The following is an 18,250-nucleotide window of genomic DNA, read 5'->3' on the forward strand; positions in this document are numbered from 1 at the left end:
AACTGCCCTCAGGTACAAATGTATAAATATATATAGAAAAATATATAATTAAAAAACCCTAACTATTTAACTAAAAAAAAATAACTAACAACAAACTAATAGATAATAATAACTCAACTCAGCCAAACAAGGCACTAATATGTTCGCAGTTCATCCTCATCGGATGTTGGACTTGTAGAACACAATCGTTACTGTTATATAAAAGCCCTTGTTAGTGTGGCAGATAAATCTGTGTCCAGGTATTCCAAAAAGAGTTGCCATGTCTTATAAAAATTTTCAGTTTTGTGGTGTACCATATTTGTGAGAAAATCCAAGGGGATGCGCTCCATAACAATCTTCCACCAACCCGACGGGTCCTGGGGGGTTTTTGGATACCCAACTTAGCAAGATATTCTTTCTTGTGCAGAAAGTGAGGATGTTGAAAAATTTTTCTTATGCGCATGTGCAGGGAACACACTGGGCAGGCCAAGAAGAGGAGAGAAAGGGTCCTTCTCCACCCTTCCACCCAAAATCTGCTTCATTGCACCGGCCACAGCACTCCATTATGTTTGAAGCCAACTACAGGACCAAAGACAATGGGTAAGAGTGCCAGTACAAACCTTGCACATGGGACATGCTGAAGATACCCCTGGTTTAAATTTTGACAAACGGTCCAGAGCCAAGTGGACCCTGTGGAGAATCTTCAACTGAAAAGCATGGGTCCTATTGCAAATTTCCCAAACATCTTCCCATTCCTCTGAGGAGACTTCAGCACATGGCTCAGGGATGGACAGGACTAGCAGCTTAATGTTCCAGGACACAAATGCTACAGGAAGGATTGAAAGGGAGGAAAGAGAGGAGGGGGAGTGGCATTTTTGATAAGGAATAGTATTCCCAGAGGGAGGATATTCCCAGAAATACATCCAGAGACGTTATTAGAGTGGAACTGAGAAATACGAAAGGGATGGTCACCTTATTGGGATGGTATTATAAACCCCCTAAAAGGCAGAGGGAAATTGAGAAACAAATTTGGAAGGAGATCTCAGTTCTCTGTAAGAATAATAGGGTGGTTATGGCAGAGGATTTTAACTTTCCAAACATAGACTGGGACTGCCATAGTGTTAAGGGTTTAGACGGAAAGGAATTTGTTAAGTGTGGACAAGAAAATTTTCTGATTCAGTATGTGCATGTACCTACTATGAAAGGTGCAAAACTGGCGAAAGTGAGGACTGCAGATGCTGGAGATCAGAGTCAAGTTAAAGTGGTGCTGGAAAAGCACAGCAGGTCAGGCAGCATCCGAGGAGCAGGAAAACCGACTTTTCAGGCAAAAGCCCTTCATCAGGAATGAGGAATTCCTGATGAAGAGCTTTTGACCAAAATGTCGATTTTCCTTCTCCTCGGATGCTGCCTGACCTGCTGTGCTTTTCCAACACCACTCCAGAAAGTGCAAAACTTGATCTACTCTTGGGAAATAAGACAGGGCAGGTGACTGAGGTATCAGTGAGGGAGCACTTTGGGGCCAGTAACCATAATTCTATTAGTTTTAAAATAGTGATGGAAAAGGATAGACAAGATCTAAAAGTTGAAGTTCTAAATTGAAGGAAGGTCAATTTTGACAGTATAAGGCATAAATTTTCAAAAGCTGATTAGGAGCAGATGTTTGCAGGTAAAGGGACGGCTGGAAAATGGGAAGCCTTCAGAAATGAGATAACAAGAGCCCAGAGAATAAATATTCCTGTTGGAGGATTTGTGCTATAGGGAGAGATTGAGTAGGCTAGGGCTGTTTTCCCTGGAGCGTCTGAGGCTGAGGGGTGACTTTATAGATGTTTACAAAATCATGAGGGGCATGAATAGGATAAATAGACAAAGCTTTTCCCTGGAGTGGGGGAGTTCGGAACTAGAAGGCATAGGTTTATGGTGAGAGGGGAAAGATATAAAAGAGACCTAAGAAGCAACTTTTTCACGCAGAGGGTGGTATGTGTATGGAATGAGCTGCCAGAGGAAATGGTGGAGGCTGGTACAATTGCAACATTTAAAACGCATCTTTAAAAAGTATATGAACAGGAAAGGTTTGGAGGGATATGGGCCAGGTGCTGGCACCTGGGACTAGATGTGGTTGGGATATCTTCTTGGCATGGACGGGTTGGACCGAAGGGTTTGTTTCCCTGCTGTACATCTCCATGACTCTATGATTCTATGACTGGAGGTGCCTCCCATCTTTAAAGGTCTTGTTTGATTTTGTCAAATAATTGAACAAAATTTGCTTTGAAAAACTGATCCAGAACTGAAGTAATGAATTTGCACAAATACACAAACCCCTTTGTGACCACTTAAATGGGAATTGATAATCACCCTCAAGACCTAGCACTTATGCAAGACCACCCATAAGCATAGCCTCTGATTTTGCAAGATTAATCCAGTACCGTAAAAAGGTGGCAAATGCACTGATGTATTGTATCAGGCAAAACTACCTGGATTTGACAAGAGAATAAGGCCATCGCCTGTGTACAACATAATCTTATGTAATTTTGGCCCCACTTCTGGAGCTGATATATTGGGATCCCTATGAATGGCCTCCATCAATTATTAAATCACTAATGTGAAAAGCAGTGGCGAAAGAGGACAGCCCTGCCAGCTGCCCCTAAAAATACAAAAATTTCTTGTTCGTACACCATTGGTGATGGAGAGGATCACATAGAGAACCTTTTCCCATCTTATAAAGACTTTTCCCAAGCCAAACGCTCCAGAGTATAAAAATGGTACGGCCATTCAACTCAGTCAAATGCTTTAGATTTCTTACAGTGCAGAAACAGGCACTTCGGCCCAACAAGTCCACACCAACCCTCCGAAGAACAACCCACCCAGACCCATTCCCCTTCACCTAACACTATGGGCAATTTAGCATGGCCAATTCACCTATCCTGCACATTTTGTTTGGACTGTAGGAGGAAACCCACGCAGACACGGGAAGAATGTGCAAACTCCACGCAGTTGCCTGGGGCAGGAATTGAACCCAGTGTGCCACCGTGCCACCCATCTAGTTTCTCTGCATCTAGAGAAATCACCAATTTGACTGTTGTTGACCCACTTGAATTACATTAAGCAGCCTCCTAACATTATTGAAGGACCTGCGGCCCTTTACCGTCCGGTCCTCTTTACCAATAGAAAATAACACAGCCTTCAGCCTCCTAATGCAAGAATGTTAGATTCAGATTTTAAAGTCCACAGTTAAGAGTGAAATCGGCCTGTACAAAGTGCAGTCCTCCAGGACCTTTTTAAGAATAAGTAACATATTGGCCTCTCTCAGAGATGACGGCAGACAATCATGGCTGTATGAGTCATTAAACATGTTGAACATCGGGCCTGACAATATGTTTATAAATTCCCTATAGACCTCGCTGGGAAGTCCATCAAGACCGGGTCCCATTCCACTCTGAAGCTACTTCACAGCCTCCTGCACTTCTTTCTCTGATAAGGGAACATTGAGAAAAGACTCTTATTCGGGGCTCTCACCTAGGAGCTCCAGATCCTTGAAAAAAGACTCCATTTTGGTCTGCCCTTCCTCACAACCCTCAGATTGGTATAACTTAGAGTAAAATCTCTGGAATGCCACATTAATCTTTTTGGAGTCAATGTTAGGTTCCCAGATCCTTTCCTAATCGCCATAATGGCTTGAGAGGTGCTTTTTTCCCTGGCGAGATATGCTAAGTATTTGCCTGGCCTGTCGCCATGCTCATATAACCTTTGCTTTGCAAAAGTAAGCTCCTTCTTTGCTGTCTGCGAGAGCATGGAATTCAATGCAGACAGCAGCGTTGTATTTCCTCTGTAGCTTGACCAACGAGGGGCTGTCAAAGTAGACCTTCTTGGCTGCCTCCAACCGTGCTTCAAGGAGACGTTGCTGCTCACCCTTTTGCTGCTTCCTACTGGCAAAGTAGAAAATAACTCACCCCCTGGCATTGGCTTTGGCAGTTTCCTAAAGGACTGATGGGCTACTAACCGAGCTTGAGTTAATGTCTAGGAATGCCCGAAATTCCATGGAGAAGTACTGCACAAATGTATTTTCCTTGAAGATAAAAGGATCCATTCGCCAGTGCTCGGGCCCACTATAACGTCCTTAATCTTAACCAACAGGTACACTGAAGCATGATCGGAGATGGTAATATTACCAATCGTATAAGATGCCACCAAGTCCAGGGTTGCCACGGGGGTCAGAAAAAAAAAATCAATCCTAGTGTGGTGTCTGCGTGGATTGCAAAAAAACGTAAATTTCCTGCCTGCAGGGAGGAGACGCCTTCAGCTGTCCAATAGCCCTAACTCCACACACAGATCCACTAATTGTTTAGTTTGTACAGAGTGTAACAGGGGATCTTTGGGCAACCTGTCTACTGTGGTTCCATGAGACAGTTAAAATCTCCCCCTATAATGATATGCTGGGACTCAAGACTGATCAGTTTAGAGAACGCATTTACCAGAAATTTGAGGGGATGGGCTGGAGGGCAATAAACATTTATAAATTATTTTTCCCCATTTATTGCACCTCCTGTGTGTCTTTATAACACTCTAGTAAATTAAATGGGAGATGCCTCCTAACCAATTTAGCCACTCCCCTACATCTGGTAATAAAAGATGAGAAGTAAACCCAATCAAAGCCATTCTGTTGTAGTTTCAAATGCTCCCTGTCAACCAAGTGTGTATCCTGCAACAAAGTAATATCCACCTTCTCCTTTCTAAGACTCAAAAGTACTTTCTTCCTCTTAATTGGTGAGTGACTCCCCTTGATATTCTAGGTACAACATTTAATCAAGTCATTAGCATAACCTTCTGCAATAACATTTACATTCCAGAGAGGAGGAACTCAAATTACAAATCGCCGATCCTTAGTGTCGCAAGATCCATTGAACATAAACCTACAAAGCTATCAAAGATTTAATACAACAAAAGGCAAAAAACAAACCAACATATAAAGCACCAATGGCGCTGAATAGGGGAACTCACCCCCTGCCCCAAGGGGCAACTACCCATCCCATAACCCAATTTCCCATCCCACTACAAACATTGCAGCCCAGGTGTACAAATACCTAAACCAGGTATAAACTGCTTGTAAATAGGCATTGAGCCATCCCAACCATTTTCCCTCCTCCAGCTAGAGCCGCACGGCAAACACAAGCAGAAAAGAAAGAAAATACACCGTGGAATGGCAATGTGAATAAAGAAAAAAATTTTTAAAGAAAAGAGGAATAAATACCCCATCCATCCTTTGGTATAACTTAACTTAGAAATTCAAACTACATATCTCAACCACCGCCAAACATAGTTTAAACCAGATTATTACCAATAAAAAAAGAAAAGAAAGCTCCAACCAAACTTCCAGTGTTTAAAAAAAAACCCAAACAACACTACTACATGTACATACTAAATTTTTCAGATTAGGTTAATTTTTCCACAAAGTCTCTTGCCTTCTCCGATGTGTCAAAGAGATCCATCAGATCACTGTAAGTTGTTCCGAAGCACAGTTGGATACCTCAGAGAGTACTGGATCCCAAGCTCCCTCAGTCTTTTCTTGACACCATTATAGGACTTTCGTTTCTGGATCACTGACTCTGAGAAGCCCTGGATGAACATGATCTTAGAGCCCTCATAAATTAGGGCCTTTGGATCCTTCCCCTGGATTCTGGAAGCTTGCATGATTCTCTCCTTATCTCTATAATGATGAAACCGCATCTAGAGAAGATGAGGACACTGACCCAGACCTGATCTCCACTCCGTGACCTGGTGAACCCTCTCTATCTTCAAGCCTCTCCTTCCAGCCTCCAAGTTAAGGAATTTCAGCAACCAGTCCTCAATAAATTCAGCAGGCCACTCAGCTTCCTTATCCTCCAGCAGACCGACAATCTGAATATTTTTTCTCCTGCCCCTCTTCTCAAAATCATCCACTTGATCACGCAAATTACGGACTTGCGTCTCCAGAGCTTGGCTCCTTTCCTTGGAGGAACTGGTATCAGCTTCCACCACTGTGACTCTGTGTTCAATCTCAACTGTCCTTTTCTCCAGGTCTCCCTGCAGATGTTCATGCTTCTGTTGATAGAGATCAGGGCCAGCTTCTCCTCTATCTGCTTACCCTACATCTCGCAAGATTTCACAAGCTCCTTCACCAGGGCCTGGTAGGTAATCGAGTCCAAGGATCCTGCAGGCTGGGCCATGGGCCCTGCCTTGGATGCTCCTCCACCCTTCTTCAGTATCTCTGGACAGGGAAAACGCAGGTAAGTTCATTTTTCACAGTTTCCTGGGACTCCATGACCTTTCCAGAGCCCCAGGATATCGCAATGATCCAGGTTGGGTGGGTTAGAAGTTTGTCCCACCTGTGCTGCAGTGCGGAGCTCTGCAACGCAATCCTCCTGGATCGCCACCATCTTGGATCCCCCATTACTGACTTTTAACTCTCTGTTCTCACTTTCTAGAGCACCTACATTCACTTTATTTGCTCTTTTTCTTATTAAATACCTGCAGAAACTCTTCCATTTTATTTTTACATTCCTAGCCGACTTCCTCTCATACTCTAATTCCTTCCTCCTGATTTATCTTTCAGTCATTCTTTATCACTCTTTGTCACTCCTCATATTCTGACCAATCATCGGATCTGCATAGAAACCTATATTGGTATCTTTGCACAGAAAATATTTTTACTTTCAATTTGATGCTTACTCTAACTTCTTTAGATAACCACAGATGGTGCATCATGCCTTTACAATTTTCCTTTCTCTTCTGTGTTTACCAAAATATCCCCTTAAATGTCTACGATTAGATCCCTATTGATCGATTTCATAGCCTTGTTTGCTAGTACCCTTCAGCGAGCTCAGATTTTATGCCCACCTAACTGCCCTTTTTTAATTTTAAAATATTAGTCTTCAACTCAATCTTCTCCCTTTCAAACTGGATGTAAAATTCAATTGCGTTGTGGTCACCGATGCTCATGGGTGCTTTAACTCTGAGGTCATTAACTAATCCTGTCACATCACACAACACCAAGTCTAATATAACCTGCTGTCCGATCAATTCCAAAGTGGAAAGAGTTCCAGTGTGCCTCTAAGAAACTAAAATAAAACATACTATGAATGTCTAAAGCAGTTTACTACAACTAACCTGATGTTTCCCATTTACATGTATGCTAAAGACATCCATGGTTATGCTATCCCTTTATCGTAAGCACTTCGTATTTCTTCTTGTATATTTATTCCCACAGTGTAGCTGTTGTTAGGGGTGTCTGTGAATCACTCCCACTTGTGACATTCTTCCTGTATTATTCTTTGTCTCCATGTAAATTGCTTCGACATCCTGATTCTCTTTGTTATTAATATTATGCACATTCAGGCACAGAGCATTTAGTTTTGCTTTTTTTGTTATCTTTGTAAAATGTGGTCTTTACTGTTGGTATATTCCTAGATGGTTTCCCTCTGTTCCATCCTGAAATTCTCATTCCTGCAACCATGCTTGGAAATCACTTCTGTGCTTTCTCCAATGCAGTCACATATTTCCTATAACTGTAGGAACTGTATAACTGTCCGCAACTGTACACTATACTCCAACTGAGTTCTAACAAATGTTCTGTACAAGTTCAATAGCACCTCATTGCTCTTAGAATCTATGCCCTGTTAATAAAGCTAAGAATACAGTATGCTTTCCTAACTGCTTGCTCCATCTGTCCTGGCACTTTCAATGATCTGATAAATACACTCAGTTCTCTCTGCTCCTGCACCCCCTTTAGAATTATACAGGTTATTTTATATTGTCTTTCAATGTTCATTATAATCAAACACTGTTCCCAATACAGTTAAGGTGTAGAACGTCATAATGATGTATTAGCCTATTTTCCCATTGTGGGTGCTTAGTGGTTCATGAATTGGAACCCACTATTCCCATACCATTCTTTAATCCATCTATTCAACTTGGGATGTATCCTATGCCAATTTGCACATGGTTCAGGTAATACTCTGGAGCTTATACCGTTTCAGGCTATCCTTTTAAATATAATGTTAATAAGTGTGACATCCACTCTCCTGTTCCTCGAATGCTCTGTGGCCTGCTGATCTTTTCCAGCATCACACTTGTCAACTCTGATCTCCAGCACACACATTCCTAATTTTTTCCTTTTTAATTTAATGCCTCGTGTCCTCTATGCCAAATCTCTTTCCTCATTCTACTCTCATAGTAGAACTAGGAACATACATGGACCACAACTATTCAATCCTCCCCCTCCCCCTCCAAGTTCCTTTCTAGCGTAAGCAGATATCCCAAGCACTGGCACTAGACAGACAACGCAGCCATCTGGACTCACACTGTTTGCTACAGAACGCAATGTAAATCCCCATTCACTACACCATTATTTGCTCTGTCTACATTCTTTGTTGTTCCCCTCATTTCAATGACAATGACAATAGCACAATGGTGCTATGGTCAGTTTCCTTACTGACCTTGCAGCTCTAACTTTCATCCAAGCAGGCTGAGAGAATCTCAATTGCAAAGGCTGATCCTCCAATCCTTTAGCCCTCCTTATTTGCCTGCTTACTCGATCATACCCTCCTGTCCCTGAGCAGTGACCAAATTAGAGGAACCAAGAGATGTGACTGTCTCCTGCTACAAAGACTTAGTAACTTTACCTTTTCAAAATGCATTGCTGTGTCCGCAGTTTATCCTCTAGCTTATAAACTCTGAGCCAATGTTGCTTAAACCTCAAACATTTACTGCAGTCATGTTTGCTTTGGATCACAATGGTATCCACAAATTCCTACATGCTGTGACCTTGACTGTACCATTTGGATGAAAGTGAGGATGGCAGATGCTGGAGATTAGAGTCGAGAGTATGACGCTGGAAAAGCACAGCAGGTCAGGCAGCATCTGAGGAACAGGAATATTGACATTTCGAGCAAAAGCCCTTTGTCAGGAATGAGGTTGGTAGCCTTGGAGGTGGAGAGATAAATGGGAGGGGGCTGGTGCTGGGGGGAAGGCAGCTGAGAGTGCAATAGGTTGATGAAGGTGGGAGCAATGGTGATAGGTGGGAGGGGAGGGTGAGTGGATAGTTGGGAAGGAAGATGAACGGGTGGTTTTGGGATTGCAATGAGAGAGAGAGAGACTTCCATTCCGCCATGGGCATGCAGGTCTGGGCCTCCTCCATCGCCATTCCCTAACCACCTGATACCTGGGGGAAGAACAGCTCATCTTCCACCTTGGGACCCTCCAACCCCACGCATCAATGTGGATTTCACCAGTTTCCTCATTTCCCCTCCCTCTACCTTAACCCAGTTCCAGCCTTCCAGTTCAGCACCATCCTCATGACCTGTCCCACCTGTCAATCTTTCTTTCCCCCCTATCCGCTCCCTCCTCCCCCGACCTAATACCATTACCTCCACCCCCATCCACCTATTACACTCTCAGCTACCTTCCCCCCATTCCTATCCCTCTCCCATTTATCTCTCCACCCCCAAGGCTCCAGCCTCATTCTTGATGAAGGTTTTTTTGCCTGAATCATCAATTTTTCTGCTTCTCGGATGCTAACTGACCTGCTGTGCTTTTCCAGCATCACACTCACGACTGCATCATCTGGACTGCAATTCTTCATAAATTTGAATTATATTATTCACTTACTTATGTTGCCTTTCATATATTTTATCAAATTTACCTCCAATTGACACACTATCTGAAAATTTAATAATAGTGAAGACCTCGACCACTACTGAGATGGACCAAACAGCTTATTCCTTTCTCTGAAGTAGAGCACAAACCAATTCCAGTCAGCTCCAATGAATCCTAAAAAACATTCTATCACATATATAACTTTGTATATACTAACTCCCTTCCTACTTAAAAATCTTTTTAAAAAGTGAATGTTCTTAACTTATACCTTAAATTAAATGATAAAATTAAATTTTGCATTTTCATACAATATTTTCTCAGTCATTATTTGTATAATTTCAAAGGACTTTCTGTCACCATGGTCCATTAATTAAGAAATATTCTGTAATCTGCTTTATTGTTTATTGTTGGCATGCTTGATTGTATTACAGTTCCTGTTGGCTCGTGTCATGCAGAATGTGCAAAGCATTGCAAAAACATTTCCAAATTGTTGAAAGAAAGCAGTGGTGACTCAGTGTTCTGTGCACAACTGACTGTTTTCTCACAGACACAAAATTAGAAAAAGGTGGCACAGCAGTCTGAAGGTCAAAGGGTCCGCTGTCAGAATCAGCTTCTGATCTTTGTTGCAAAAGTCTCCTCTTTCTTGCCTTAGTCAGATTTTGTTTTCCATTTGCAACTTTAATCTTCATCGCTAATATCACTCTTCAGGAACCATTTGCTTTGCCCCTTTGGAGTCCTAATGGTCAGACTAATTGAGACATAGAGAAATGTGATCCCACTGCTTCAGGGACAGGTGCCAGGCTCTATGTGGTTCACAGAAAGTAAAACCGATGTGAACATTACTCAGAGAAAGAAGAGTATTTCTGTTTTGCTTGAAGCCACAGATAAAGTTAGTGGTCCGGAATCCTCTCAATCAGAAGACAACAGGAATTTGTTTGTCTTGTCCATTGCCCAAGGTACTCTGTGCTATTTTAGAGCATCACATTACAGGAAAAGAATGTCAGACTTCAGGAATACAGTGCTTTTTTGAAACAAAGCAAAGATCCTTTGTTCTGAACTCTGAGCAAACAGCAATATCCAAAGGGGTTTGAGACACAAAATGTCACTTTGCAAAGTGGGGAGAATTTCAGTTCTTCCAGTTCTAAATTAAATGAGGGTTCAATCTAAGTATGATGCAGAGTGAGGAAATGCTATCATTGTGATTAAGGCAGCACAAGAGATAGGGCAAAGAATCTCTCGAACTCTTCTCTTTGAATGTCTAAGAAAGGAATAGACAGCAGGGATCATACTTAGCAGAGGGAGAATGGAATTTTATTGAATGGAAATTAATTCACAGCCCAAGTCAAGGTTCCAATGCCTTGAGTGTTCCAATTCAAATATGTCACCATCATATAAAATTCTTACTCTTAATGTTCCTTGACTGTGACCTCCCACCTCCTCACCTTCATCCTTGATGAGCAACATCAGTGCAGATACCATTTCAATTTCCTGCATTAACTTTCTTTCCAGCCTTTGTGAGTGGTGTTCCCTAAGCCGAGGTTCAATTTACTCTGTGAATTATTGCTAATATATGTGTTGTGGTGCATTGAGAGGCAATTAATTGTAGTTTTAATGCTGGTTGTGGAGTAGTGGTAATTTATAAGGAGAGCCATTTTGTGAACTGCACGTTCTCTTTTATGATCTCTGCTGACAAAGACATCCCTGAACACTCCCTTGTATCCATCATAATATGGACCTGCTTATTGCCTTCAAACTTGTCTTCCTTCTGCATCAATGAAAAAAACAAAAACAATTTTGCACATTCTCCCCATGTCTGTGCAGGTCAGGTGAATTGGCCACAGTAAATTGCCCATAGTGTTAGCTGCATTAGTAAATGGGCCTGGGTGGGTTACTCTTTGTGGGCGGCACGGTGGTTAGCACTGCTGCCTCACAGCGCCAGAGACCCGGGTTCAATTCCCGTCTCAGGCGACTGACTGTGTGGAGTTTGCACGTTCTCCCCGTGTCTGCGTGGGTTTCCTCCGGGTGCTCCGGTTTCCTCCCACAGTCCAAAGATGTGCAGGTCAGGTGAATTGGCCATGCTAAATTGCCCGTAGTGTTAGGTAAGGGGTAAATGTAGGGGTATGGGTGGGTTGCGCTTCGGCGGGTCGGTGTGGACTTGTTGGGCCGAAGGGCCTGTTTCCACACTGTAATGTAATGTAATCTAATCTAATCTAAAATTACCAACACTGATCTTTGCCAACCGTAACAATTTGAGTCGAGAGTGTGGTGCTGGAAAAGCACAGCAGGTCAGGCAGTATCCGAGGAGCAGGAGAATTGGGTATAAGCACTTCATCAGGAATGAGGCTTGTGGGTCAGGGCTGAGAGATAAATGAGAGGGGGATAGAGTTGGGGGCTGTTATGGCGAGAAGGGAGATAGCTGATAAAGTGATAGATGGATGAAGGTGAAGGAGAAGGTAATAGGTCAGAGGGGGCAATAATGGATGGGTCTGGAGGGCAGTGCTGAGTTGGAGGCTTGGGACTGGGATAATGTCGGGGGAGGGGAAATGAGGAAGCTGGTGAAATCCACATTTATCCCATGTGGTTGCAGGGTCCTAAGGCGGAATATGAGGCATTCTTCCTCCAGGCGTCAGATGGTAACAGTTTGGCAGTGGAGGAGGCCCAGGACCTCTATGTCCTTGACGGAGTAGGAGGGGGAGTTGAAGTGTTTAGCAACATGGCGGTGGAGTTGGTGGGTGTGGGTGTCCCAGAGATGTTCTCTGAAACGATCTGCAAGAAGGCATCCTGACTCCCCGATGTAGAGGAGACCACATCGGGTGCAACTGATGTAGTAGATGACAGAGGTAGAGGTACAATTAAATTTCTGATGGATGTGGAAGGATCCCTTGGGGCTTGGACGGAGTTGAGGGGAGTGGTGTGGGTGCAGGTTTTGCACTTCCTGCTGTGGCAGGGCCAGGTGCCAGGAGTGGGGTGTGGGCTGGTGGGGGGCATAGACCTGATGAGGGAGTCGTGGCGGGAATGGTCTTTTCGGAATGCTGATAGGGGTGGGGAGGGAAATATATCTCTGGTGGTGGGGTTGGTTTGGAGGATGCGGAAGTGGCAGAGGATGATGCGTTGTGTGTGGCGGGTTGGTGGGGTGTAAGGTGAGGACCAGGGGGTTCTGGCCTTGTTGTGTTGGGAGGGATAGGGTTCAAGAGTGGTTGTGCGTGAAGTGGAGGAGATGCGCTGGAAGGCATCATCAACCATGTGAGAAGGGAAGTTGCAACCGTGGAAGAAGGACGTCATCTGGGACCTTCTGAGATGGAATTAACAACTTGATTCCTTCTCCATACGTATTGCCGGACCTGATTTTTCCCAGCATTCCTATATTTTATTTCAGATTTCCAACATCTGCAGTCATTTGCTTACAAATATATTTTAAAACTCCCTATCTTCCTAATATTTGGTTGTTTATTTATCCTTGTTTTGCCACCATTTTGAATTTACTCACACTTTTCATAATTCTCTCCATTTCTGAGATTATTTCATTCATGCTTTTTTGTATTAGTTTTGGAAAACATGAATTCGACACTTTGGGTACTTTTCTGACCCTTGCTGAAAGGCAAGCCCTGACATATCAGTAGGGATGAATATAATCCAAGCCAGCTCCTACGTTTCTATGCACATGTACTTCTGGAGCTCAAATCCTAACAGTAAACATTGATCTGTGTTACAATTCCATGAGATCTGGGAATTCCTCGTTGATGGTTGTCCATAATGTGTTTCCAAGCAAATCTTTGATTTGGATACATCCTTCATATTAAAATGGAGTGTTCCTGTGGACTGTGCCAACTGCATTCCTCAACAACTGCATACTAGAGTCTTCTCTACAAATACCTAATCAGATGGTATCCTCTTCAAATTTATCCAGACCAACTTGTGTCACCTGATATAGGAAGGATGTTGCGAAACTTGAAAGGGTTCAGAAAATATTTATAGGGATATTGCCAGAGCTAGAGGGTTTGAGCAAAAGGGAGACGCTGAATAGGCTGGGATTATTTTCTCTGGAGCATCAGAGGCTGAGAGGTGACCTTATAGAGGTGTATAAAATTTATGAAGCGTATAGAAAAGGTAAATAGACAAGGTCTTTTTCCAGGGGTGGGCAAGTCCAAAACTCGATGGCATAGCTTTAAGGCGAGAGGGGAAAGATTTAAAATGGACCTAAGAGACAACTTTTTCACACAGAGGGTGATGTTTGTATGGAGTGAACTGAGAGAGGAAGTGGTGGTGGTGGTACAATTGTGATATTAAAAGGCATATGGATAGGTATATGGATAAGAAGGGTTTAGAGGATATGGGCCAAATGTTGGCAAATGGGACTAGACTTATCTAGAATATCTGGTCAGCTTGGACAAGTTGGACCGAAAGATCTGTTTCTGTGCTGTACATCTTAATGACTCTATGACCTAGTTTGATTAGGCAAGTGATTTGCTCATCAGCTTCTGATAATGTAGATTGTTTCATTGCTCTGTGACCTTGGAGCCAAAAATTAATTCAACAGAGTCCATTGCGCATTGGAGCTCTGCCCCTTCTTCACTTGTCATCACATTCACTAATTGGGATTCTTTAGAGGAGCAGATACTGCAGTGAGATATCAATAAAGTTGCCAATATATTTCTCTGCTGGTTTGCAATTGACATGAATGCAAGTTAAATTAGGTGTGGAGTACATTAGGCAGACAACTTGATTTTTAAAAAATCACATGTTCCAGTTACCCCTAAAGTCTTTGATATGTGTCTCGGCTAGAGGCTGATTGTTCCTAGCATTTAAATAAGTCTCAGTTTGTCGGTTCTGGGAATTTCATGGCGAGTTTCTGTCCCTGAACTCCAGTGAGTTTTCTCATTTAATTCCACAATGCTCACTTCATTACCTGTGCACCACATCACTGTGGCATTGCTCTCACACTATTTTGCACTCACCAACAGCAGAAATGCTCATCCCTCTTGGGACCTTCTGAGTTTCCCATCACTGGCATTGTAATTAAAGCCCAGCTATGCACCAACTCAAATGCTGCAAACTGGGAGTTGTGGTTCACAGTTGTAGTGTGTGAAAGATTGCTCCAAAGATGGCCATACTGGCATTCTTCTTTGCTGACAGGGACCTGGACATATTGTTGGATGCAACCCGTCATCTTTCCTCAAATCCACCAGAGGAGACAACAGCACCAGATTCTGCCAGCCTAATCCAAAATTGCCACCAGATCAGTGCCATTTCCAGGGTCTTGAGAGCACCCAGCAACATCACAAGGAAGTTAATGACCTCTGCATTCTGCTGTGGTAGGTGCCATCACCTTCTTTCTGTCACCCCACGCTGACTCCGACTCTGCTACTGGCCCACTGCAAAATAAGACTCATAGTCTATGACTCTCACTATTTGCATGCAGCACCAACAGCTCTCTCTCAGCCCATTCTCCCAAACTATGTATCTGTTCTCTGCGCTTTCTACTCACTCACTTGCGATGCCTCATCAACTTTGCCACCACTTGCTTCAGCATTAACAGCAGTCACAGCCACTTTAATTTCACTCAATCCCTGCCTTTACTTCATTCCAGGAGAAAAAGGCACAAAGTAGGGATGATATACCCAAGGTTGGATGCCTGAGATTTGTCCACATATCTCCAATGAGGAGAGGATCCTTGCTCTAGTAGGAGAGGACTATGATCATTATTGTGGTGATGACCAAACTTCTATGTCCCAGCAACCAAATAAGATTCATTGTCAAGTTCTGTGCTACTCTCCCATTACTGCCACTGTGAATGTGCTCATAACATGCCCAAGCTTCTACTCCAATTTCACAGCTCATTACCTTCCTTGTATTCTTTAAACATGAGTGGCATCTGTACAATCTCTGGCCAACCCCTCCCGTTCCACCCCTGAGAAATAGGCACAGATCCCTCAGGTGAAGCCCTAGCAAGGTCTCCTCCTGCACTCAGATATAGTCACTATGCTGGGTACATTAGCTAGAGCTCAGTTGGTATCACATTCTCGTGACCATATCATTGTCCCAGGTCACTGGCAGCCTCAGGCAGGGAGGAAACCCATGGTGTCAGTCACTAATATATTCATCAAATGCATTAACTGATGCAGGAGCAGCAGGCAGGTTTTTCAGAGATGCTTAGTTAGCTGGATTGAAGTTTGGTGGAGTTCACAATACCGTGTGTACCGTTTTGGCTCTGGCATGAATGCTTCTGGCTGTCTCTATGGACAGGTTGGAGGCTGCCACAGAAAGCCAGGTCCAGCAAACCGAGTATCTACCAGATATTTACACAGACCTGCAGTCCATCGCTGTAACCATTGGTGCTCAGCACTAATAGCAAGGTGACAGGAATATAAGAGACTTTGCTTTCACTCCTGGTACCTCTTCATGTCATGGAGATGGATAGAGCAAGTCAGCGTTCAGTCAAGTTTAGAGTGGTGCTGGAAAAGCAACAGCTGAAGAGCAGGAAAATCGATGTTTCGGGCAAAAGCCCTACATCAAGAAGCCTACTCCTCGGATGCTGCCTAACCTGCTGTGCTCTTCTAGCACTATTCTAACCTTGACTCTAATCTCCAGCATCTGCAGTACCTACTTTCGCCCAAGTCAGCATTCAGTCAGAGGAGGAGCCACATACAGGCCACACTTGAAGGCTCTCCTAAGGACACTCCAGATGTGCAGTGATGGTCCACCTCCACCTTGTCTATGAACCCTCAACCTGTGGAAATTCAAGCAGAAGGGAGTGAGCCTGCATCTATCCTGGACACCTCAGCAGGGTCAGCTCCTCAAAACCTGAAGGCCAATAAGGTTCTCCCTACAGGACAAGCTCCCTTCACCCCAACTGCAGACCTAAGGACTGCACCGAAAAGGCAGGAAAGGAAAAAAGAAATCTTCAGAAGACACATTGATGGCTCAGGTTAAGCATTATTGAAAATAGAATATTATTGTTGTAAACTACATCATCATCTGTGTGATTGACTGTCATTTTAGTTGTAATTACAAGAATGAAGATAGAAAGGCCAGCCATCTTTAATACCACACAATGTTACAATCCTGTCTGAATATTGGCTACTCTCTCCAGAACACCCATAGTAGCAACAAATATTGTAATTATTGAATGGGTAAGGATCACATGATGTGAGGTCTTCTGTTAGTTTGCAACATTAACTTAAACAAGAGGAAAAGTGAAGCAAGAAAAACCAGCAAGCTTTAGGGATTAAATGGTGACAGAGCCACTGCAGCATCAACATGTTTACAGACAGTGAATGATTACTTCATGTTATTCAGTTCCATTGAAATTAATTGCTGACCAAGTTCTGTTTGAGTTGCTGTGGCTAACAATGGCACTACAAGCTTGCGAAGATGATGCGCGTCTCATTTTTCTACTCAGATCAATGTCGCAGCTCTCACAGATCCTCATCATTCATCACACACACTCGTTGCATCTTCCAGTTGTACAGAGCAAAGCATGCAAAAGCTATACAGTATTCTGTGACTGTACTGTAATGCAAGAAAACCACTGACCAGAGCAAGCATGGGAAAGGCATGTTCAGGAGACTACCTATGATCTTGTTAGACCCAGTGGAGCAACATATACATTGTACGTACACCCGGGCCTCATGTCATAATGTTCTGAACGCAACTGTGATACAAAGTGGAAGCATCCAGCACCTTGAATGTTGCAGCAGGTGACATAGTTTTGTTATGGTGCTCTGGATGTCCACATTTGGCAATGTTATCGTCCTCTCCCATTTGGAGGACATTCAAATGAAGGTGGACAATTGCTGTTCTCCTGTACTTTCTCTATTTCCCGAGGGCACCCTTTGATGGAAACTTTGCTTTAGGAGGCTTCTCCACAGCTATTGGTGTTTTCTGCTGGTTCTAACCTTCCAGACATGTATTCCTCATCAACTTCTGTGACTGCTCCTAGTGGAGCGGCCATGGAGACAACAACAGCTTCGCAAGCTTGTAGTGCCATTGTTAGCCACAGCAACTCAAACAGAACTTGCTCAGCAATTAATTTCAATGGAACTGAATAACATGAAGTAATCATTCACTGTCTGTAAACATGTTGATGCTGCAGTGGCTATGTCACCATTTAATCCCAACTGTAACTAAAGCTTGCTGGTTTTTCTTGCTTCACTTTTCCTCTTGTTTAAGTTAATGTTGCAAACTAACAGAAGACCTCACATCAAGTGATCCTTACCCATTCAGTAATTACAATTCAACAATTTGGAAAAAAGAATACAAGCATGGACTACTTTCTAAACGGTGAGAAAATTCATAAAGCCAAAGTACAAAGGGATCTGGGAGTGCTAGTCGAGAATTCTCTAAAGGTAAACATGCAGGTTGAGTCCGTGATTAAGAAAGCAAATGCAATGTTGTCATTTATCTCAAGAGGGTTGGAATATAAAAGCACCATTGTGCTACTGATGCTCTGGTTAGGCCCCATTTGGAGTACTGTGTCCAGTTTTGGTCCCCACACCTCAGGAAGGACATACTGGCACTGGAGCATGTCCAGCGGAGATTCACAAGGATGATCCCTGGAATGGTAAGTCTAACATACGAAGAACGGCTGAGGATCCTGGGATTGTATTCATTGGAGTTTAGGAGATTAAGGGGAGATCTAATAGAA

At 43.2% G+C, this 18,250-nt stretch overlaps 1 long non-coding RNA gene across 1 annotated transcript in view; it reads left to right on the forward strand.

Moving 5' to 3' along the window:
* Nucleotides 1–532: 532 nt before the first annotated feature.
* The window catches only part of LOC148151913 (uncharacterized), an 82,926-nt gene continuing 65,208 nt past the window's right edge, over nt 533–18,250 (forward strand). The window contains exon 1 of the long non-coding RNA XR_015759106.1: nt 533–579. This is a non-coding gene — a long non-coding RNA (uncharacterized LOC148151913). The remainder of the gene's footprint in view (nt 580–18,250) is intronic.

This window comes from Chiloscyllium plagiosum, unplaced genomic scaffold (genome assembly GCF_037043375.1).
Source record: "Chiloscyllium plagiosum isolate Xiang-an unplaced genomic scaffold, Cpla_swu_hap1 HiC_scaffold_2, whole genome shotgun sequence".
Lineage (NCBI taxonomy): Eukaryota > Metazoa > Chordata > Chondrichthyes > Orectolobiformes > Hemiscylliidae > Chiloscyllium > Chiloscyllium plagiosum.